Source organism: Perca fluviatilis, chromosome 2 (genome assembly GCF_010015445.1).
Source record: "Perca fluviatilis chromosome 2, GENO_Pfluv_1.0, whole genome shotgun sequence".
Lineage (NCBI taxonomy): Eukaryota > Metazoa > Chordata > Actinopteri > Perciformes > Percidae > Perca > Perca fluviatilis.
This window is the reverse complement of record NC_053113.1, coordinates 1,071,665-1,096,664: the sequence shown is the minus strand read 5'-3', so window position 1 is coordinate 1,096,664 and position 25,000 is coordinate 1,071,665. Positions and strand designations below refer to the sequence as shown.

General features: G+C 41.0%; 2 protein-coding genes across 2 annotated transcripts in view; both read left to right on the top strand.

Annotated features, from left to right (window-relative positions):
- LOC120570713 (NACHT, LRR and PYD domains-containing protein 12-like) overlaps positions 1-25,000 on the top strand; it is a 565,262-nt gene that overhangs the window by 317,267 nt on the left and 222,995 nt on the right. The gene's annotated exons all lie outside the window — the stretch shown is intronic.
- LOC120570742 (zinc finger protein 883-like) overlaps positions 1-25,000 on the top strand; it is a 340,678-nt gene that overhangs the window by 257,233 nt on the left and 58,445 nt on the right. The window lies entirely within an intron of this gene.

The window sequence follows — 25,000 nt, the reverse complement described above, 5'->3', positions numbered from 1 at the left end:
TATATATAAATATTATAGTATATCATTATTATTATTATAGTATATCATTATTATTATAACTATGTTTTCTGGCGCATACAAGAAGTTCCTCTACTCAAAAGACCAAGATTCCTTGCGAATAGAACATGCGCCGAACACAAATCAGTGTTCCTTGTGATGGGGATATGCCGATACGCGTTTACATGACCAAAATTTCAGGTTAGAAAAGGGGTAACCCAGGTAGCATATTCAGGTTTTTAAAAACCGGAATATGAGCATATTCGGGTTTTTGCCGGTGTTTACATGGCCGTGCGCGACCGGGTTATTGCTAATATTCCGGTTTTGAACGGGTTATTGGCTGCATGTAAACGTACTAACTGTAGATTCTCACTGAAAGCATCAAAACTATGAATGAACACATATGGAATTATGTACTTAACAGAAAAGTGTGAAATAACTGAAAGCATGTCTTATATTTTAGATTCCTCAAAGTAGCCACCCTTTGCCTTTTTGATAGTGCTGCAAACCCTTGGTGTTCTCTCAGTGAGCTTCATGAGGTAGTCACCTGAAATGGTTTTCACTTCACAGGTGTGCCTTGTCAGGGTTAATTAGTGGAATTTTTTCCCTTATTAATGGGGTTTGGGACCATCAGTTGTGTTGTGCAGAAGTCAGGTTGATACACAGCCGACAGCCCTATTGGACAACTGTTAGAATTCATATTATGGCAAGAACCAATCAGCTAAGTAAAGAGAAATGAGTGGCCATCATTACTTTAACAAATGAAGGTCAGTCAGTCCGGAAAATTGTGAAAACTTTGAATGTGTCCCCAAGTGCAGTCGCAAAAACCATCAAGCGCTACAACGAAACTAGCTTACATGAGGACCGCCCCAGGAAAGGAAGACCAAGAGTCACCTCTGCTGCTGAGGATAAGTTCATCCGAATCACCAGCCTCAGAAATCGCAAGTTAACAGCAGCTCAGATTAGAGACCAGATGAATGCCACACAGAGTTCTAGCAGCAGACACATCTCTAGAACAACTGTTAAGAGGAGACTGCGTGAATCAGGCCTTCATGGTCAAATAGCTGCTAGGAAACCACTGCTTAGGAGAGGCAACAAGCAGAAGAGATTTGTTTGGGCCAAGAAACACAAGGAATGGACATTAGACCAGTGGAAATCTGTGCTTTGGTCTGATGAGTCCAAATTTGAGATCTTTGGTTCCAACCGCCGTGTCTTTGTGCGATGCAGAAAAGGTGAACAGATGGATTCTACATGCCTGGTTCCCACCGTGAAGCATGGAGGAGGAGGTGTGATGGTGTGGGGGTGCTTTGCTGGTGACACTGTTGGGGATTCATTCAAAATTGAAGGCATACTGAACCAGCATGGCTACCACAGCATCCTGCAGCGACATGCCATCCCATCCGGTTTGCATTTAGCTGGACCATCATTTATTTTTCAACAGGACAATGACCCCAAACACACCTCCAGGCTGTGTAAGTGCTATTTGACCAAGAAGGAGAGTGATGGAGTGCTGCGCCAGATGACGTGGCCTCCACAGTCACCGGACCTGAACCCAATCGAGATGGTTTGGGGTGAGCTGGACCGCAGAGTGAAGTGCTAAGCATCTCTGGGAACTCCTTCAAGACTGTTGGAAAACCATTTCAGGTGACTACCTCTTGAAGCTCATCAAGAGAATGCCAAGAGTGTGCAAAGCAGTAATCAGAGCAAAGGGTGGCTACTTTGAGGAATCTAAAATATAAGACATAATTCCATATGTGTTCATTCATAGTTTTGATGCCTTCAGTGAGAATCTACAATGTAGTCATGAAAATAAAAGGAAACGCATTGAATGCGAAGGTATGTCCAAACTTTTGGCCTGTACTCTCTCTCTCTATCTATCTATCTAATATATATATATATATATATATATATATATATATATATATATATATATATATATATATATATATATATATATATATATATATATATATATATATATATATATACACACATACACACACACACACACAGTATCCCAGATGCTTCTTCAGTGGATTAGACACATGAGAACAGCTGGTTGTATTCGGTGGAAGTTTGCGAGCTTTTGGCTAATGCTGGGATTTTTAGACTGCAGCTGGAACATGTGGTGGAGCATCACAGCTGTCTACAAACAAAGACAGATGTTAATGACTGGTACACTTGATTATATCAATAATTCATAATCTATTAGCCTTGTGTGATGACAAAAACCAAAGTTTCTAAATGTCTGACTTGTTTCCATTGCTGCAGAATGACTCCTCAACAATAAATGCCATCCCAATACTGACCTTACTTCCTTCACCTTTTAATGGTTCTGCTATTACCTTCTGCTTTGGTAGCACTAGGGTTCAATCCTTTCTGCCTAATGGCTGTCTCATCTTATTGCTTTTCCCGTCTTTTATTCCTGTTGGCCAGTCAGACTCTTAAAGTTTGGATTTTAGTTCTCTTACAAGCCAGTAACTGACCCTCTGCAGATATGATAGTTTTGTCATTGTGGAACAAACAATCCTTCATGTACATAGACTCTTTGTCCCAAAAACTCTAAGGATTAATATTATTATAACATCTAATTTATTTTTACTTTGTAGTTTGAATTGAGGATTGAAAAATATAAAATGTGTGCGAAGGGTGCGATTTGTGAAAAAAAATGTATGGGGGGTGTTAAGTTAAACTGTAATACCTCAAATATAACAACCAACACTATTACTGTAATGTATTGATAAGAGCGTTATCCAAAAATGATATTTAACACACAGATACATATTTTGGGAGGAAGAGAGTGTTACAATTTATGACACAAATAAATGGTTAAAAAGGACTTTCTTCAGAGTTCTCCTCATAGAATTTAATGTCAAATGTAACATATTCACAACACTCTGTGTATCATCTGTTCATTCTGTTGTTAGAGAGAGAGAGAGGGAGAGAGAGAGAGGTTTCTCTCCAAAACAAACAAACGTAGCTGAACACAGGAAACACACAGCAGATACAGAGAAAGAGAGAGAGAGAAGTGGACTTTTCATTTAATAATCTTCTTCTGACATTATATATTCTCTGTATTTTCTGTGACTGAATTTGGTTTTAAATCTCTTAAGATTGCTGGAGCAGCAGGAAACAGACCAGGTCAAACAGCAAACAGCTGATTTATTAATCTGACTTGTAGAAGTTGTACAAGGCCACATGCTGATTATTTGTGACTTGATTTGATGGATTTATTCTTCCTGTTGTGTCTGTGTTTAAACTCCTAATTAAAAGGTAAAGTTTCCATCCACTAAATGTTCTGTTGTTGCCGCTGACAGACTCAGATTTTTATTCTAAGTGTTTCACAACGTTATGAAAGGATCCCTACAGAGATAGAGCTTTTAGTTAAAGAGTAAGATCCTTTTAGTTTAACATGAAACAGCCCCGAAATCACCATCACCAAAACCACCAGACTCCATGTAAATAATCAGGACTTTTAGCGTGTAAAGAGCCAGCATATTTCCACCAGACTCCATGTAAATAATCAGGACTTTTAGCGTGTAAAGAGCCAGCATATTTCCACCAGACTCCATGTAAATAATCAGGACTTTTAGCGTGTATAGAGCCAGCATATCTCCACCAGACTCCATGTAAATAATCAGGACTTTTAGCGTGTATAGAGCCAGCATATTTCCACATGTAAATGGGTGAATTAAGAGTTTATTTCAACCAAACCAGAGTGGTGATTGTTGTTGGATATTTATTCTTTTCTATCGACTGTAAATGAAGTGTTTTTAATAATCATGAAATTTACTTACTTTATTTAAATGGAGTCTGGTGGAAACATACATTTAAATGCTTACATTATATTTAGTTATTTCTCTTTATACTTACAAATTGTTTTAATTATTTAAGTGCTACATTATTTATTACTCAAGTAAAGTACAAGTACCTTGAGTTAAGTCCAGTACTTGAGTAAATGTCCTCAGTTCCAGTCCACCACTAACTGATTAATGAACTGAATGTGTAGCTGTTGTTCCCCTCCTGACGTCCAGGTGGCGGCGTTCTTTCATTTTAAACTTTAATTTGAAAAACCCTGACTTGGAGGAAACCGGAAGTCAGAGGAAACCGGAAGTCGGAGGACTTCCGGCGTGTTGAGACGCGGTTTGAATGAATCTGGTTGATCTTCTGGAGCTGGAGAAATAACGTTTATCAGTTTGTCAAAACAACTAACACCGAGGTTTTTGGAATAAGCTGCTTTAAGAAAATTGTGTATGATCACACTGTGGCAGGGTTGGGGGGACAGTTGATGGCGAGTGAAGATAGTATGGACGAGGGTGAACGTAGTAAGGAAAAACTTCAAAGGAAGAGGGGGCTCAGTGAGTCAGACGACGCGAATGAGTGAGTGGTGAGGCAGAAAATGGATCATGAAGGGCTGAAAGTGCTGGTAAAGTTCAAAGAGGGTCATGATATTAAGTCAGTGGGGCCTGTGGCTCTCACTAAGTTTTTGCGCGAGAAGGTGGGTGAGATAGTCAGAGCTAGAGTGCAGTTTGATGGTGATTTGATGATAGTGTGTAAAGACGAGGGCCAGCAATTGAAAGCCTTAAAGCTGAAGAATGTTTGCAAAAAAGAAGTTATTGAGGTGAAGGAAAAAATGGCAGTAGGAGTGGTGTGTAGGGGAGTTATCTATGGTATTCCCATAAAAGAGGATTTGGGAAAGCTTAAGGATAGCATTGAGGGAGGACGTGCGACTAGCCTGAAGAGGCTCAAAATGTGGAGGTCTGGAGAGAAGGTTGATAGTCTTTCAGTATTAGTGGAGTTTCAAGGAGAAGAGCTGCCTAAATATGTCACTGTCGGATATATGAACTTCAATGTAAGGATGTATGTGCCCCCTCCGTTGAGGTGTTTTAAATGCCAGAAATATGGTCACATAGCTGCTTACTGCAAAGGCACTCAAACATGTGGACGCTGTGGAGGAGAGCATGTCTATGGTACATGTGGAACTGGGGTGCAAGAGAAGTGTGTTAACTGTGGGGGAGCGCATAGTGTTGGGTACAGGGAGTGTGAAACCAGAAAGAGAGCAGTTGAAATCCAGCATATTAGGGCTGAAGGAAGGTTGTCTTATGCTGAGGCAGCTAAGAGAGTTCCAGCTGAGCCAAATTTAGTAGACAGACAGCAAGAGCTGCTAAAACCTCAGTTGTTGATGAGGAATTCCTGATTGTTAAGAAGAAAGAATTTCTGTGCTTTATTGCGGAAGTTATTAATTGTACATCGCAAGCAAGACACAGGTCTTAGAAGACAGCTATTGTGGTTAAAAGTGCCAATAGGTATCTGGGTATCAAAAACATTACGTGGGGGAGCATTTATGAAGAACTCCAGAACAGAGATAAATCTGAGAAACCAACATCCTTATCACAGCCTGTCTCACAGTTGCTTACGTTGATTTTACAAGCTAAGACTTAAAAGGCAGAAAAGGAAGGGAAGGAGGGAAAAGAAAAGGAAAAGGAGGAAAAAAAAAAAAAACATTTATTTTCTACAGTGGAATGCTAGAAGCTTGGTGGCAAATGGGCAAGAGCTCAAGAGGTTTATCTCCGAACTAGAGATTAAACCTGAGATTATTTGCATTGTTGAGACATGGCTGAAACCTCATCTAAATTTTGTTTTAAATGGATATGTGTGTGAAAGAAGTGATAGGAGTGATAGTAGTGTGGGTGGATGTGCTACTTTTATTAAGGTGGGGGTTCCCTACAGAGTTTTAGGTAAGGGTGAAGGCTTAGAGTATTTAGTTACTGAGGTTTGGTGTGACAATGGTAGTTTAAATATTGTAAATTTTTATAATCCCTGTAAAAGACTTGATATTGATGCACTGGAGCTGGTTGAAGGGCAAGAAAGTGGCAACGTAATATGGTTAGGAGATTTTAACGCACATAGTTCTTTGTGGGGAGGGGATAGAACAGATCATAATGGTTTGGTTTTAGAAGAACTTATGGATAGGAAAGGGTTGGTTTGTTTAAATGATGGGTCACCTACTCGTATTGGGGTGAGAGTACAGTCTGTATTGGATCTGACTTTAGTTTCTCAGTCCCTTGCAGATCAAATAATATGGGAAGTTTATAGTGAGACAACGATTGGAAGTGACCATTATCCGATTTTATGTAGGATGGGTAATAGGAGCTGCAATGTGAACCAGAGTTTCTCTGAAAGATGGAATTTTAATAAAGCTGATTGGATAATGTTTACAGTTTTAAGTGATAGGAATATGGGTCAGGTTGAGGTGATACATGATGTGGATGAATTTGCAGAAAATATTAGTGTGGCTATGGTGGAAGCTGCAAGAGCTTCTATTGCCGAGTAGAGGACGGGAAGTACGAGGCGGAAATTGGTACCATGGTGGACAAGTGACTGCACGCAAGCAATAAACACTAGAAATAAAGTATTTAAAGAGTTTAAAAATAGTTTAAGCTTTCAAAAGTATATGGAATATAAAAGAGAGCAGCCTAAGGTGAGGAAAGTAATTAGGAAAGTAAAAAAGAATTACTGGATAAAGTATTGTAACACTATAGGAAGACAAACCTCCGTAAATGATGTGTGGAGAGTTGTTAAAAAAATTTGTGGGGTGCGGCAATCTTGGATTTATCCAGTCCTTAAGAATGGTGAGACTATGGCAGTGAAGGATGGAGATAAAGCAGCGTTAATGGTCAAAGATATAGCTAATGTTCATAGTAGTTTTAACTTAACTGAAGATGAAAGACATAAAAGAGAGGCAACAAAAAGACAGTACCAATATCTTTTAGAAAATGTAGAGGATCGAGATGATAGCTTGAATGCGAGTTTTTCACTAGGTGAACTAAAGAAGGCTGTGAGTAAGGCGAAGGTAACAGCTACGGGAAAAGATCGAATAAGTTATGCAATGTTGAAGCATCCGCGTTACGGAGCTCTTCATACTGTATTGGAGTTATTCAATAAGGTATGGGAACAAGGGAAAATTCCAAAGAGCTGGAAGATGGCTGTTATTATTCCAATTAGAAAGCCAGGGAAAGATCCTACTGTGGCTTTTAGCTATAGACCAATTGCTTTGTCATCCCACCTAGGTAAGATAATGGAGAGAATGATTGTGGAGAGACTGACTTTTTCTGTTGAGCCTCGAAATCTGATAACGTCGTTCCAAAGCGGCTTCAGGAAAGGAAGGTCAATTATGGATCCAGTTATTAAATTGGAGAGTGATATAAGAAAGGCCCAAGTGTGTAAAGAAGTAGTAGCTGCTATATTTTTTGATATGGAAAAAGCGTATGATATGCTTTGGAAGGATGGTGTGTTAATTAAAATCCGAAGGCTTGGAATAGACGGGAAAATGTATTGCTGGATTAAGGATTTTTTAAGCAATAGGCAAATTCAGGTGAGGATAAATAGTAGCTTCTGAAGAAGTAAATTTGAAATGTCCGCAGCTCAAGGCCAGATAAGCGGCGCGGACTCCACCGCTTGCTGCGACCGCTCTATGATCCTCGTTACTCGCTTTAGGTGCAAGTTTTAAGAGTTATAAAAGAGTTACGCAGCAGTCAAGGGAATCAGATTAGAAAAAGAGCTTTAATGTGCACGAAAGAAAATCAACACACAAGAAAGCCCGAGCAAGTACCGGTAAGCTTGCTAAAGATTCCTTTGTCTTACTCCACTTTTTATCGTAAAAAAGAGAGATCCTCCCCCTGCCAAATGCTCCAATGACCACCTTCAGAATATGGGTGTAAAGCTTCAATTGGCTACTTTCGAAGCTTAAGACCACCTCTTCTGGGGATTTTCCACTGTATGAAGTCATTTTGCTGATCTTGCAGTTTTGAGTGAACTTTTCACCGGGTAGACTATCCGCAACTAGCGCGACTGCTTCAGTGGTATATCATCGTGGCTAGTAGCGACTGTATTGCAGCCGCAGCAGGTGTTCTGTGGTACTGAGGGTGGTATGTGGAGGGAGAAGATCTTTCCTTATTTTCAAGGCAGAATACATGTCATCTCTTATGGAGTATCATACTAATTGTACATTATATATTTTATACCAGATTTTATCACATTTTGCCACAACACTTCTCTGATTGTGTTTTTGTGGAAAATGGTGTACCCCAAGGAAGTGTTATCTCACCAATTTTGTTCTCTAGTATGATAAATGATATATATGATACACTTGATTATGGTATAGGCAAATCATTGTTTGCAGATGACGGCGCTCTCTGGAAAAGGGGTAAAAATGTTCAATTCATTGTTAAAAATTTGCAAAAAGCTATCGACTGTGTAGAAGAATGGGCTGGGAAATGGGGATTCAGGTTCTCTGTTGAGAAAACCAAGGTAGTGTTTTTCTCTTTTAAAAAAATTGAAGAAAGGTTTACGTTGCAATTGTATGGTAAAGATTTAGAAAGAGTAAAATGTGTGAGATTTTTAGGTATGCTTTTTGATTCTAAGCTTACCTGGCATAATCATATTGAAAAGGTAGTTAACAAGTGTAAAAAAGTCATTAATATAATTAGGTGCTTGTGCAATAAGGAGTGGGGAGCATATATGACTTCAATGAAAAGATTATATGTGGGATTAATTAGATCTATTGTTGATTTCGGGTGCGTGGCTTATGGGTCTGCTGCAAAGTCTGAATTAAAGAAGCTTGATGTTATTCAGGGTTCAGCCCTCCGGATATGTTCAGGAGCAATGAAAACCTCCCCTATATCAGCGCTTCAGGTTGAAGTAGGGGAAATGCTATTTGAGTTGAGACGACTGCAAATGTCACTGTCATATTTTGTTCATCTAAAAGGACATATGGAAGACCATCCAACTAAAAGTGTCCTCATTTCAACATGGGAGCAGGCAAAAAGTAAGAGAGAGATGTTTAGTGCAAGTATACATGAAAAGGTAAAGCAAGCGACTGTAGAACATTTTGAATTTGGTCCATCAGTAGTCTATCCACCGCACCCGCCCGTGGCTGCTACCGGTTCCAGATGCTGATATAACTTTGCATGAAAAGATAAAAAATTATAAGGGGGATAGTGGACAAATGGCTATGAGGTATGTGGATAACTATTATGGGTATGTGCAAATTTTTACTGATGGGTCAAAGCAACCAGATACAGGGAAAGTGGCAATTGCATATGTGATACCAGAGTTTGATATTAAGTTTTCTGCAAGAGTTTCGGATCATTTATCAGTGTTTTCAGCAGAGTTGATAGCTATTGTGATGGCATTGCAGTGGGTAGAGCAAAGTAAACCGATAAGAGTAGCTATATGTTCAGACTCGTTGTCAGCCTTAGAAAATTTTAAATCAGGTAACTCATGCGAAAGGTCTGATATTGTGTGTGAGATATTGATGTTGCTGCATAGTATTCAAAATGGGGGGACGCATGTAAAGTTTGTTTGGGTTCCAGCTCATGTAGGTATGGTTGGTAATGAGTTGGCAGACAAGTTTGCTAAACAGGATTTGAAAGCAACAAATATATCTATTCAGTGTAAAATATCAAAATCAGAGGCTAAGTCAATGATTAAAAAACATGTTAAAAAGTTGTGGCAAGATAAATGGGACAGGGAAGATAAAGGGAGGGATTTTTACATTGTAAATCTTGAGGTGGGTCTGGGTCGTTTAGTATTAAGGTGTTGAAAAGAAGAGGGAATTTATACAAGAATGAGAATAGGGCATACCAGACTAAACAAAACATTACAGTTAATAAGAAAACATAATACAGGAAATTGCGAGATATGTAATGTGCCAGAGACTAGGGCTGAACGATTAATTGCATTTGCGATAATATCGCGATATGATAAAACGCGATTTTCTAATCGCAAAGGCTGCGATTTGGCTGCGATTAGACATGCCCTTGACACGCGCGAGTAAATCACGCGATATGATCAAATGAGATTTTCTAACCACAAAGGCTGCACCGGGCTGGTCACGTAACATGAGAGCGTAACAAGAGTTAACTTGGCAACTGTACGTTGACAATGGCCTCAGGCTCGACAGAACCAGACACTGAAGGAATGTTGGTGTCAAAGAGGAACAGTACATCAGTCGTGTGGGACTATTTTGGCTTTAAAAAAGAAGATGTTGCCCAGCGTCAGGTATTGTGCAAAACCTGCCTTGTTACAGTCGCTACTTCACGGGGCAACACTACCAACCTGTACCAGCACCTAAAAACACACCACAAAGCACTGTATGATATGTGTAAAGCTGAAAAAACAAGCAGTGTGCATACTGTGCAAAATAATCCAAGTACTCGGCAAGGATCAGTGACCGAAATGTTTGCAAGTGTTACGCCATATGAACGCACTTCAAAACGGCACGCGGAAATCACCCGAGCAGTAGCCCAATGCATCGCGAAAGACATGATGCCCGTCAATACGGTGACCAAACCTGGGTTCAATAATTTGGTAACTACACTGGATAAGAGGTACAGCATGCCCTCCCGCACATATTTCAGCCAGATTGCCATACCGGAGCTACACCGACAATGTAGACAGAGAGTAGCGATGGAGCTGAAAACTATTCAGTTTTTTGCGGCTACAACAGACATGTGGTCGAGCCGTACAGCGGAGCCTTATCAAAGTCTTACGGTCCATTATATTACTGAAGACCTCCACCTCAAAGCTCGCAGCCTTCAAACTGCCTACTTCCCAGAAGACCACACAGGGGAAAACATAGCTGCTGGCCTGAGAGAGGGGCTTGCATGCTGGGATCTCAATGAAGACAACCTTGTCTGCATCACGACGGACAACGCGTCAAATATGGTGAAGGCAGCACAGCTGAACGAGTGGACCAGGCTCCAGTGTTTTGGACACAGATTACATCTTGCCATTGGTAAGTTATTTTGTGTGTGTGTGAGAGAGAGAGAGACTGACTGTGTGTGAGAGTGTGTGTGTGTGTGTGTGTGTGTGTGTGTGTGTGTGTGTGAGAGAGACAGAAACTGTGTGTGAGAGAGTGTGTGTGTGTGTGTTTGTGTGTGTGTGTGACTGTGTGTGAGAGTGAGTGTAATGGTTAAACATTGTATCACACAACTGCAATTGTATGAGTTACACTATTTTTATTTAATTTTCCTCCAGAAAATGCAATCAAAGATGGTAGAGTATCAAGAGCAATAGGGCTGTGCAAGAAGTTGGTGGGGCACTTCTCCCACAGTTGGAAGAAAAAGGCAGCGCTCACTGAGGCACAGAAGGAGCGTCAACTTCCTGAGCACTCCCTCATTACTGAGTGCCCAACAAGATGGGGGTCCAAAGAGAAAATGATTGCCAGAGTGCTGGAACAGGCAAAAGCCATATCGCAGGTATTGTCAGGGGACCGACATGCACGCTCCCTCATCCCAACCTGGCAGGATACTGAAGTGTTGGAGTCCATTCATAAGGCACTGCATCCTCTCTCAGAATTTACAGATGCTCTTTCTGGAGAGGAGTATGTGAGCATCTCCTACCTCAAGCCAGTTCTCCACCTTCTGGCAACATTAGTCTTGGCTGAAGATGCTGAGGACACTGATCTGACTAGATCAATTAAAACCAAGGTCCTGGCATACCTCAACGACAAGTATAGTGACCTCAACACCCAGGAGCTTTTGGATGTTGCATCGTTCATGGACCCTAGGTTCAAAACGCAATACATCAGTGCAGACAACATTCCTGTCATTAAGGACCGACTGAAGACAGAAATGATGGAATCAGCAAGACGTACACACCAGGTTAATAATCCTTAAATTATACTTGCACAAACATAATATTTATATAAGCTAACTGCAAAACTAATGTCTCTTTTCTTATCTGACAGGAGAAGAGGCCTCGCACCACTGAAACAGTTCAAAATCCTCCAAGTGCACAGCCCTCTGGGGGAAAGGCAAAGAAGTCTCTTGGTAGCCTTTTTAAAACCAGTGTGACCTCTTCAGCTTTGCCTCTGCCACTTGAAGATGTCGTGGAAGCAGAGTTGAATAGTTACCTGTTGACCCCTGTCATTGACGGAGAGGATGATCCCTTGGCCTGGTGGAAGGTGCACAACATTCACTTTCCACGACTGTGCAAGATAGCCCGCAAATATCTTTGTGTGCCAGCCACAAGTGCCCCCTCAGAGCGTCTCTTCAGCACTGGAGGGAATATAGTGACTTGCACTCGCTCATCCTTAAAGCCAGCAAAAGTAGATATGCTGGTCTTCCTAGCGAAAAACCTGTGAGCTAGGATCATTATGGCTGGCAGTGCCATACTCATTGTGCACTTTAGTTTGTGTGGTGTGTTGATGTTACTGACGGCAGATAATCAAGATGTTCAGCCAGTTTTAATTTAATTTATATACAGTGCCTTGCGAAAGTATTCGGCCCCCTTGAACTTTTCAACCTTTTGCCACATTTCAGGCTTCAAACATAAAGATATAAAACTGTAATTTTTTGTGAAGAATCAACAACAAGTGGGACACAATCATGAAGTGGAACGAAATTTATTGGATATTTCAAACCTTTTTAACAAATCAAAAAACTGAAAAATTGGGTGTGCAAAATTATTCAGCCCCCTTCAGTTAATACTTTGTAGCGCCACCTTTTGCTGCAATTACAGCTGTAAGTCGCTTGGGGTATGTCTCTATCAGTTTTGCACATCGAGAGACTGAGATTTTTGCCAATTTCTCCTTGCAAAACAGCTCAAGCTCAGTGAGGTTGGATGGAGAGCGTTTGTGAACAGCAGTTTTCAGTTCTTTCCACAGATTCTCGATTGGATTCAGGTCTGGACTTTGACTTGGTCATTCTAACACCTGGATATGTTTATTTGTGAACCATTCCATTGTAGATTTTTTTTTTTTTTTACAAGAATGGTCCTGTATTCTATTCCATCTATCCATCAATTTTAACCATCTTCCCTGTCCCATGACCGAAGAAAAGCAGGCCCAAAAAACCATGATGTCTGCCACCACCATGTTTGACAGTGGGGGTTGTGTTTGCGGGGGATGAGCTGTGTTGCTTATACCCAAACATAACGTTTTGCATTGTTGCCAAAAGTTCGATTTTGGTTTCATCTGACCAGAGCACCTTCTTCCACATGTTTGGTCTCCCAGGTGGCTTGTGGCAAACTTTAAACGACACTTTTTATGGATATCTTTAAGAAATGGCTTTCTTCTTGCCACTCTTCCATAAAGGCCAGATTTGTGCAGTATACGACTGATTGTTGTCCTATGGACAGAGTCTCCCACCTCAGCTGTAGATCTCCGCAGTTCATCCAGAGTGATCATGGGCCTCTTGGCTGCATCTCTGATCAGTCTTCTCCTTGTATGAGCTGAAAGTTTAGAGGGATGGCCGGGTCTTCGTAGATTTGCAGTGGTCTGACACTCCTTCCATTTCAATATTATCGCTTGCACAGTGCTCCTTGGGATGTTTAAAACTTGGGAAATCTTTTTGTATCCAAATCCGGCTTTAAACTTCTCCACAACAGTATCTTGGACCTGCCTGGTGTGTTCCTTGTTCTTCATGATGCTCTCTGCGCTTTAAACGGACCTCTGAGACTATCACAGAGCAGGTGCATTTATACGGAGACTTGATTACACACAGCTGGATTCTATTTATCATCATTAGTCATTTAGGTCAACATTGGATTATTCAGAGATCCTCACTGAACTTCTGGAGAGAGTTTGCTGCACTGAAAGTAAAGGGGCTGAATAATTTTGCACGCCCAATTTTTCAGTTTTTTATTTCTTAAAAAAGTTTGAAATATCCAATAAATTTCGTTCCACTTCATTATTGTTCATAGATGTGTACAATCGTTATTATGTTTATTTTCAACGTGGTACAGGCAGGTATTTGTCTCCTTTATTTTCTGCACTTTGTGTGTAATGTTACTGACTAGAGAGATCAGGAAGATGTGTGTATATTTTGTATTTATTATTATTTATTTAAAGACTGTCTAGCAGTTAACAGATGGCGTTTAAAAGTGCAATCCACATGTTTATATATCATGTTTCTTGAAGTGAATTATCTGACAAACTGAGTGTGGTAAAGCCACAGATATTTTTTTATTTTTATGTTCTGATGTTTACAAGACTGGAAGTTCAAATATACTATTGTGATTAAAGTATTTTAAATAAAAGCTCATGTCATCATAACAGAGGTCTGGCTTCCAGGAAATAACCTTTTCATACAGAAGACAAAGAGCTTAAAAAATAATCGCATATCGAATCGCAATCGCAATATTTTAGAAAAAAATCGCAATTAGATTATTTTCAAAAATCGTTCAGCCCTACCAGAGACAGTGGAACACGTCTTTATGATGTGTAGGAAATTTAATAGAGAAAGGGTTTTTATGAAAAGGAAAATAGAGGGCAGTGGGGAAAGTTTTATTCTTAGAGATCTTTTGTCTAAGGGCTCTGATCATAGAGTAATAAAGTATATGCTTGCATTTTTAAAGAACACTGGACTCATTGACAGAATATAGGGTTATTTCTATAAATGTTTAATTTTGGTATTTTATTTTATTTTTTTTTTTTTTGTAGCTTGCAGGCTACAGTATTCTCAAGGATGTAAGCCATAGTGATGATCATGCACAATTTATCTGGAGGGTGGCGGTAGTGCGCTAAGTTAGTCCGCATCCGCCGTTAAACAAGCAACTGAAGAAGAAGAACCTGACTTGGAGGAAACCGGAAGTCTCGTTGCTTCACTGTGATCTCGGGCTGGCGGCGGGATAGTTGTGTTGTTTATTAGTGAGTTTTAAACATAGACAGTATAAGAACGGTTTTAAGAAGACAGAGCTTCAGGTAAACCCGCACACACACACACTCAGGTAAACACTTTGATAACTGTTCTTTTACACGGCTATCAAAGCGAATAGTAGCCAGAGCTGCGCATGCGTTAGCTTCCCATTCTGCTGTTGCTAAGATTCAGGTAAACAGAACTTCCGTTGCTGAGCAACAGTCTGCTCCGTTAGTTGCTCCTCTGTAGTTCGGTGGGCTCGGTGAGATTCGGGGCTGAAGTTGTAACATTGTTGCATTTTTCATTTGGTTCGGTTTGCGTCACACTGCACTTTATCAAACGCAGCAAACAGTGGAAACACACGTCACGTGGTGGAAGCAGTCGCTTGTTGATTGGACAGAATATCGGAGGGAAACTCTCCGAAATAATGAAGCTCCACTACATTTCTACCGTGTTGGCTTTTCTGGTTCTGCTTTAGTGTTTCTAATATTTTAGAGGAAGGTGAACAATGGGAGCAGCTGACAGTGTTGGCTCTATCATTAAATGTCTTTAGTTGTGTTAAAGAGGAGTTGGAGCAGAGTGTCTGTTAAAACCTAGGCCACTGTTTGGAGGGAACTGGAATATTACTGGAAGCTGACTCGCTAGAATAGACACATGTTTTTATAAAGCTATGAATTGAATAATTTGCCTGCTGAGAAACGAGTTTCAGGCATTCCCATTTGTTGGGGGAACGTTTCTACCGTGTTGGCTTTTCTGGTTCTGCTTTAGTGTTTCTAATATTTTAGAGGAAGGTGAACAATGGGAGCAGCGTCACGTGGTGGAAGCAGTCCAGAGGGTGGGGGGAGGGGTGTCTGGGTGTCCTCCCCCAGGGAAGTTTTGAGCGTCAGCAACTGCATTTTTGTTGCATTTGGATACGGTTTAATGCACCAATTTATGGTGGAAATACCTTTATTTAGCCTATCTACCTATATCAAAAGTATGTTGTTGCGTATCATTGGGCATTTTTAAGTGGGTATATGGAAATCCTGGAGCTTTCTTAGTGGGTGTACTGCGTATTCCTGCGTATCACTACACCACTGGAACTAATCTGCACACCCATTACATATGGATCTGAAAGTTATCATCCCTTAAACCAGATATTTAAGTCTGTAAACTGTGGGAAAGGTGTAAACTGCAGGCTAGTAAATGCTCTGTTTTGGTCCACTTCCTGTGTTTGGGTCGGATTGCGTTCCCACCTAGTCTGGCTATCACCAGACCAAGCTCACCTGAGTTCAGATGAGCTTTCACACTGTCCCAAACCAACCGGACTATTTCTAGAGGAGGTATTTTGAGGACAGTAACGTTGTTAGTGTAAGTTAGCTCACCTAAACAACGGAGTCTGAGTGAGACAGGAAAACAGCTGTCTCAGAGATGACGTCATCTTCTGCCTTCTGTAGAAGTGGTGAACTTACAGCTCGCAGCACTTTAATCACATATAGTGGGGAGCTTTGGATTGATATCTAGTGTCGGCTAAATCACTTTTTATTGAGTTTCCTTTTTCCTGAAATGCTCTGAGTGAATTTAATTAAAATAAAATGTTTACCTTTTATTGTTCAGTTTTTTAGATTTATTCACAGTTTAATATAATGCCGTTTTCTCCAAACTACTCAGAGTTCATTGTGTAGCGAGAAAGGAAATGGAACAGTTTTCCAGCCGCTGCTTTGAGTTTGCCGACTGTTGTTTTAGTTGTGTGTGGATGTGAGGAAAAGGAGAGGAGACAGCAGCTCCTGAATATCTCTGCGTGCTTTGATTTGTACTGAACAGAATCCAGAGTGAGTCCAGCAGCCCCAGTGGACATCTGCTGGATTTCAGGACAAGAGAGGAATGGAGGAGGACAACCAGAACCAGGAGCAGCGGAGCAACAAGGTCCCCAGAAGACCAGCAGCAGACTGGGACTCTGATACCAGCCATGTTCAGGTCAGTGTTCAGGGGGGTATCACACAAAAGTAGAATTTATAAATCCAGGATAACTGATGAAGAGAGGCTTCACCTAGTCTAATCTGTGCAGCCTGGCTTGGTGCGTTTCACGAAGCAGGGCTCGAGAGTGAAACCAATTTGGTCGCAAATGCGACCAAATTGTAAGGGTGCGACTAAGATTTTTCCTAGGTCGCACCGGTGCACCTAACGTCCTCGCATCCGCTGCCTCTCCACTAACGGAGCGATGTTGTTTATATCGATATGGTTGAATGTTGCGTTACATGACCCATTCCTTCTGGAAAGCCGTGCCTTTGTTTGGATCTCTCCTCCGAGCAGCCCCCCCCCCATTCACTCACACACCGGCCGGCTCACCTGCAACATGGAGAGACACAGCGCCGCCGGTCCAAACTCCAGACATTTGTCTACAGTTTTAATTGTTCTTAACACAGCTGTATATTGTTAAGTATGAGAGGGAAACCTGTATTGGTACCAGTGTTTCCGCTGGTAACTCTGTTACTGCGGCAGCCACGGCGAAAAAACACATTATTAAACTAACTTCAGTTCGTTGAGTAATAGCGTGTAAGACGGAGCCTGCTGGATCATAGTTCATAAAAATGCAGCGCAGTGACGATACAGACCTTTCATAACCTACACAAGACGGGTGTAACGCCGCTAATGAGTCAGCCGTCACTCTCTGAGTAGCCTAGCATACGCTTCAGTCCATCGCCTCCCCTGTCTTTCGGTTGCGTTCTTTTTTTTTTTTTTTTTTTTTTTTAAGATTTCGGCCTTTATTTTGATAGGAAAGCTGAAGACATGAAGAGGAGAGAGTGGGGGATGACATACGAACCACGAAAATCACTCACCTTTCGCGCGAAATTCGCCGTTTTGAAACCAAAATAGGTGACCCTACGTGAATCGTGTAGATTTGATGAGAAAATGTTTAAGGGGGACAGGGGGTGTAAGTGACGGGCCTGGTGCCGTATGACTATTTTAGAAAAATAAATAAATTAAAAGAGTCCACATGGGATTTGTTTTAATGCGCTGGATTTAACCATACTGTCTATGGATTTGACCAATCATTGAACTTCCACCAACCAATGAAACGAGTTCCACCAACCTTCTGCAGCGCATATTCAAGGAAAGCCGGCACGCGGTAAGACAGGGCTTGCTAGTCATTAGATGCTGGTCACAAAGCCTTCGGTCCGTGCACTGTATTATGCGATACGTTACCGGCAACGACCGCTACCGTTAAGACTGCGGAACTGTTCCTTTACTGACCGACCGTGATACAAACAATACGTGTGTGCGTTCATAGTGGATCATGATTTGTAAAAGCTATCTGAAGCCCAAACTGCCTTGATAAAGCTGTCTGTTTGGACTCAGCATGGCAGGTATTTGAACATAACGGCCTTGTCCCAGAGTTTAGACTTCTAGCTATATGAAAAGATAAACAATGCCACGTTTTTAATAATTGTAAATAAAGCAGCTAATATCAACATGGACAAAATCATGAATGTACTAATTTGCTTTTTTGATGATGACCTGGCCAAAGTAGTAAATTTTTCACAATGATTCATTTTAGGATTATGATATTATTGCAATATGTAAATCCACATTGACTCTTTATTTAATATATGGTTGGAAGAAGTACAAATGTATCCAAACCTTTTTAGTCTTTAAAAATTATGACTTTTATTATTGTGTAATGTCAGAAGGACTTTAACTGTTTTGCCAGTCAAATTAACTTTAATGAGTGCATATTGAAATATTACACTGTTGGTTGGCAAAAAATGCATCTCAAAATGCATCAGATTGATGCTTTAAAAAATTGAATATTTAAAGTTTTCTTCCATGCCCCCCCCCGGACCCTCCTAGAGGGGTAATATCCTTCTCACCTTTTTCACCCCTGACCCATTTTCATGCCTGTCATATAGGAAAGGGCTGCAGGTCGGAGTCAAACCTCTATATTTACCAACTGAGCTATCCGGGCGTCCTCTTTCTCTTTTAATCAGTCTGTTATTGTTGTTGAAAGCTTATGAAGGAGCTTTCTCAGGCTATTTATTTTAGATAACTTTCATTTACATGTGTTGCAGCTGTATATTTTCAAACTGGTAAGGAAAACCCTGTCTTTGCATTTTATTTTAATCACAATCTGTTTTAATAAAAGAGCTTGTGAAAAGTGGCTTTGACTTAAAACTGAACATTTAGCCCACTTTGTAAAAAAATACAGAGCTATATATTGTGTATCGCCATTCAGCGTTACGGCGATGCGAGGAAAAATTTGGGTGCACCTAAATTTTGTGCTGGTGCACCTAAATAAAAAAAGTTAGGCGCACCAGTGCAACCAAGGCAAAAAGTTAGTGTGGAGCCCTGCGAAGGCCAAGCCAGACTGAGGAGGAGAGACTAGGTCGAGTCAGACTGAGGAGGAGAGACTAGGTCGAGTCAGACTGAGGAGGAGAGACTAGGTCGAGTCAGACTGAGGAGGAGAGACTAGGTCGAGTCAGGCTGAGGAGGAGAGACTAGGTCGAGTCAGGCTGAGGAGGAGAGACTAGGTCGAGTCAGGCTGAGGAGGAGAGACTAGGTCGAGTCAGACTGAGGAGGAGAGACTAGGTCGAGTCAGGATGAATACAACAGGTGTATATTGCTGTTCAGTTAAGTACTGTCATTATTTAAAGTTGTGACCATTATGTTATATAATTATTCATGTGACAGTTGTTACAACAATAATGTTGACATTGTTAATGTTATATTGCTGTATGAAGACTGCAGTTCATATTGTTGTTAGAAGTTTGATGAATATATTACTGCAGTTGTTGAGATAATTAGAAAAGGCTGATAAAGTTGCCAAATGTGTTTTTTAAATGAAGTTAGTTACTAAGGGCAATATATGAAGTGCTGTAAATGTGTGTTTCTATACCAATGCACCTTCAATTATTTTATTTGATAATTTCTTTTGTATTCTTTAACGACTATTGTACATTTTTAAAAACACATCCTCATCCATAATTCTCGCAAATTATAGTCTTAGTTCACTGGACCAGTAACTATATAGTGTAGACTACTGTACCTTCATGTAACAACAGGGAGAGGACACCTCAATGGTTTTTGACCTTATATTTGGCTGGGGGGAAATAACTGATGAATATACTCTATTACATTCATGTTTACAGGGATTAATGTTCTCCGTCAATTTCCGTTAATTTGATTTTAGAAATGCCATAGCCTATCTGAGATCGATGCAGATCAGATGAGAAAGGAAGAAAAAAAAGTGTGTGGGGGGGGGTGGGGTTCAGGCTTAAATCAATCCGTTGTCACGAAAGAAAACAAAACGTCTGGCACCGTGCTACTAACAAGCTAACGTTAGCTCGTCGGTAAGAATGGGCAAGTGTGTGAAGGTCTGGCCAGAGATGTGGACCAGCTGGCGGACGAGGCTGAGAGCAATGTGGCTGAGGTTAGCACAACAAGCGGATCGGCTTGCGAGTCAGTCTACAGCTAATGAAACGGGGGACTGGAAGACCCACCTGCCGGTGTTAAAGCCCTACTGGTTTCCACCCTAACTGGTTTCCGTATGTTGTGTTTACTTAACAGCTGCCGATATGGTCCGCCTCTGTCAACAGATCCGCCACACAATCACAAACATATTACTGGCGTTTTCCAGATCTACTGTTGCGAAAATGTTTGTCTAAGTAATCACCACATCACAGCCACCTACAAGAAAAAAAAGATCTAAAAACAATATAATCATTAAAGTTCAGGTCGAGCTGGTTTCGATCTTGTGGCATAAACATAACACTCAAGTCCACAGCTCTACGCAGTGAGCTATCTATACTCTATATGAAACCGCTTCCAATCACGTATTTATCAACTACGTCAGCAACCAGGTAACAATTTGTTTTGAGCTGATCTAAAACAACTTGTTACCTGGGCTTAGGAATTACCCGATGATATCTGTTGTGATTTCTCTATCAACACTTTTTAAATGTAGGCTATAGCTTAAAGTCCACAACTTGTCCTCAAAGAGCGATTCATGCAACAAATACTTCATTATTTGATGTTATTAGAGTACAAATATGCCTTACAAAGCTATTGTGAACTAAATATGATTGAGTATTATAATAAAATGTCATTACCTGGGGGTACCCTGTATAAACCGTACCGAATGCAATTTATTATTTTTATATGTCCACAATCTGTCACAATTTGCAACGTAAAGTTTTGACTTCATAAAATAATAATAATAGAATCATGCAATAGACAAATTTTTAGGGACCGAGCGCCGACAGCGGCGAAGGCCCTATTGAAACTGAAGGCATTATTGTTTTTCCCGTCAAATGAATTGGCTTTTTGAGGGGCTTAATATATTCAAAAACTCACCAAATTTGGCGGTCGCATCAAGTCTGGTGAAAATGTACGTATTTTAAGGGATTCGGAAACGGGTGCACAAAAATGGCTCGCTAGCGCCCCCTAGAAAGTTAAGAAAATTGAGCCCCTGCAGTGCGTTTAACGTAGACTCACGAAACTTGGTACACATATGTAAGATGTCAAGATGTACAAAGTACTTCATTAGAGCCATACCCTAAACCCAACAGGAAGTCCGCCATTTTGATTTCAAAGTTTGAAATTAGTGCGATTTTGGCCATTTCCACATGTCGTACTTTAACGAACTCCTCCTAGAGATTTCATCCGATCAACTTCAAACTCGTCTGTGCCATCTTAAGATGTTAACGATGAAAAGTTGTTAAAAGAAAAACTTTTCGTCATAGGGCGTGGCCGTGGCGGGGCAGCCATTTTGTGCGTTGCCGAAACAGGAAGTGGGTGTAACTCGAGTGTACGTTGTCCGATTACCTCGAAACTTTTCAGGATTTATAAGAGTCCAACCCTGAGGACAAATAAAGGCCGATATTTACTTAAAGTCATAGCGCCCCCTAGTGGCAACAGGAAGTAGGCTGAAAGTCAAGTTGCTATACTTTAACGAACTCCTCCTACAGATTTCATCCGATCAACTTCAAACTTGGTCTGTACCATCCCAACACCTTAACGATGAAAAGTTATTAAAGAAAAACTTTTCGTCAGACGGTGTGGGCGTGGCGGCCATTTTGAGTGTTTAGCAATGAACAAAGAAGTTGTTGTAACTTGAGTGTACGTTGTCGTATCTGCCCGAAATTTCTCACGATTGACAAGGGTCCAGGCCTGAGGACACCTACAGGCCAAAATTGACTTTTGGTCATAGCGCCGCCCCCCCTGGCATCAGGAAATCTGCCTTATATGACAAACATCATCCGATTTAGATGAAACTCAGAATGTGTGGTCTACATGTGATACTGATCCGCCCCCTATAATATGACCATGCCCACTTACTCAGGCCCTGCCCCCTTTCATAACATTTGAACCGTTTAAGGTAGAGTATTGTGTGAGGTGTCATTGAACTCACGCAGAGACTTCATTCTTCATTGGTGATGGTTTGGCCCGCCCCCTAAGCTTTATCCAAGCCCCTTTTCATAAATGCTGACCTATCCATGGATAGTCTTGTATGATGTATCAATGAACCCAGCAATTCAATTCAATTTTATTTATAGTATCAAATCATAACATAAGTTATCTCGAGACACTTTACAGATAGAGTAGGTCTAGACCACACTCTATAATTTACAAAGCCCCAACAATTCCAGTAATTCCCTCAAGAGCAAGCAGTGCGACAGTGGCGAGGAAAAACTCCCTCTTGGGAAGAAACCTCGGACAGACCCGGGCTCTTGGTAGGCGGTGTCTGACGAGCCAGTTGGGGATGTGATGAACAGTGGCGATAGTAGTCACATTAATAATGGAACAGTGACTGGATGTAGCGGGAAGCTGCAGGGTTCAGCAGGACGCAGCATGACATTGCAGGGCATCGCTGAGCTCAGCAGGGAGTGCAGCAGGACACGCAGCGACAGCTGCAACCAGGATCTTGGTGCCAACGTTCTCCAAGGAAATACGCTGGGGAAAGAACATAAGGACTCCGGGGAGTAAACTCCCCAGAAGCTAGGATTAGTAACAAGCATTTCTGGGACGGGCTGCACACAAATAGTAATAGTAATAGAAACAGTAATAGAAAGGGAGAGGAGAGAGCAGCTCAGTGTGTCAAAGGAAGGAAGTCCCCCGGCAGTCTAGAACTATAACAGCGTAACTATAACAGGTAACTAAGAGAGACAGGTCATAAGGAGAGGTAGCTTTTTTGGGCTTAGAACTCTCCCCCTGCCGGATCTGGAAGTCAGCAGTGACTTATTTTTTTATTGGTGATGGTATGGCCCGCCCCCTATGCTTTGGCCACGCCCCCTTTCACAGCTAATGAACCGTATGACGTAGTCTTGTGTGAGGTATCGTAGCACTCGGCAGGGAGTTCCCTTTTCATTGTTGACGATTGTTGATCTGAGTGCCGCGCAAATGCACGGTCGCAAGGAGCGGCGTCCGCCAGTAACCCCGACACGCGCAGAGGCACGAGGGCCCGTCCATCGCTGCTCGCAGCCAGAGGTGTATAGTCCAGGTGCCAGAAAGTAAAAATCCTGCCATGTTTTTGGATCTGCCTCTACATCTAGAACAGGTGTTTTCACTAACGAGCTCATCTACCTGGTAGAGGAGCTGGTTTAGTGATGGTTGGGACAGCTGCTGGACAGGATTTCTACTTTCTGGCACCTGGACTATACACCTCTGCTCGCAGCTTTAATTCTCTTTATAGTTTCTAGATTTTAGAGTCCAATGTCTTCAGTGTCTTTCTGTTCTATGTCCATATATATACGAGGAGCAAATCATATAATATGTAGAGAAGGAAACTCAGCCTCTATAAAAAAAACTGAGAAAAACCGTGACAGATGATGATGATGATAATAATAATAATAATGATAACCGACTAAATGATATATCTAAAAATAATATTTTTATCATACTATTTATATGTAGAGAAGGAAACTCGGCCTCTGTATAAACAAAAAAAAAACACATGAGAACAAGCGTTGCAGATAATAGTGGACAGACTGAATGATGTATCTAAAAATACATTTATGAACTACTGCTCTTAACTGAAACTATTCAATGAGTCACTTGTCATTTGCAAAAACGAACAGTTGTACACTTTGCATTAAAAGCGAGCTGTGGAGGTAAATATTTTAGAGAGAGAGAGAGAAGGAGAGAGAGATACATGCATCATATTCTAGTGTTGTAGAAAATGGATCTTCATAGTAAATTTCTTGAGTAACATTATCTTTTGCTTACTTTTAAGGCAAAGAGTAGCGTACAATGGTTAATTAGTGCAAATGATTAGTAGCCTAATCCTTGAATGGTATGATTATGAGGGTTTCAGTTCAGAGCTGTGGTCAGTAAAATGTATATTTTTAGGCTGCTTACACATTCAGTCGGTCTGTGATCATCTGTGTCAGGGACCAAGCAGTATAGGCAAGGACACATGGTTGTTGTTCAGAAAAATGTAGGCTTTATTTTTTCCAGCTATATCCATTAAAGTTAAAAATGAAAATACTTAGAATTGGGTCTTTAACAAAACTGAGGTCAACAGAACAATAATACCAGGTACCTTTTTTAACAGAACAAAACCGACCTCCAGAGAGACAGTAGAGAGGGGTATATATACCCCAAGACTAGCCTACCCCAAACACAAAGGGAAGAAAATTTAACTTACTACAGTAACCAGTAACCAACCATAATAAATTACTAAAGAAACAAACACTACCAAAGCCCAATTTTAATCTAACCCAAACAAATTATCCACATGCTGCTGTGTTGTTAAGTATTTTGTAGTTCAGAGTCCCCCTGCCCACTGCCAAGAGTTTGTCCCTTCCACTTCCTGGGGTGGAGTATAAAGGACAGTTTCAAACTCCAGCTCTCCCTTTGGCAGATGGCTCAGCAGCATGTGGAGAAACCAAAGACAGGTATAAATCACTAACAGTTCTAATCAAATGATTACTATTATTAACAAAAATGCATGCCCTCAGATTGGAAATGTTAGCATCATTTGTGAAAAGAATAAACATATCTAAAGAAAATGTGTTGGTGGTTATTTGTAGAAATCAAACCCATTACCCCACTTTAAATGCTGGCGGTGGATAGGGCAGTCACAGTCTGCCACGCTTTCTCTCGCTTTTTTATTACAGCGGCCGTGTTCTTTACTTAATGTGTTTCACATTATCATACTTACACAAGAAGCTGCTCTTCACTCTGTATAAAGTATGAACAATGCATATTCTCCATTTTAGTATCAGTAAATCTGTTATCGACCTCGCGGTCTGGTAAGGAAAGCCGTGAACGCGCATCTATCTGAAATACTTCAGCCTGACTGGAGCTAGTCTCTCCTCCTCAGCCTGACTCAACCTAGTCTCTCCTCCTCAGCCTGACTCGACCTAGTCTCTCCTCCTCAGCCT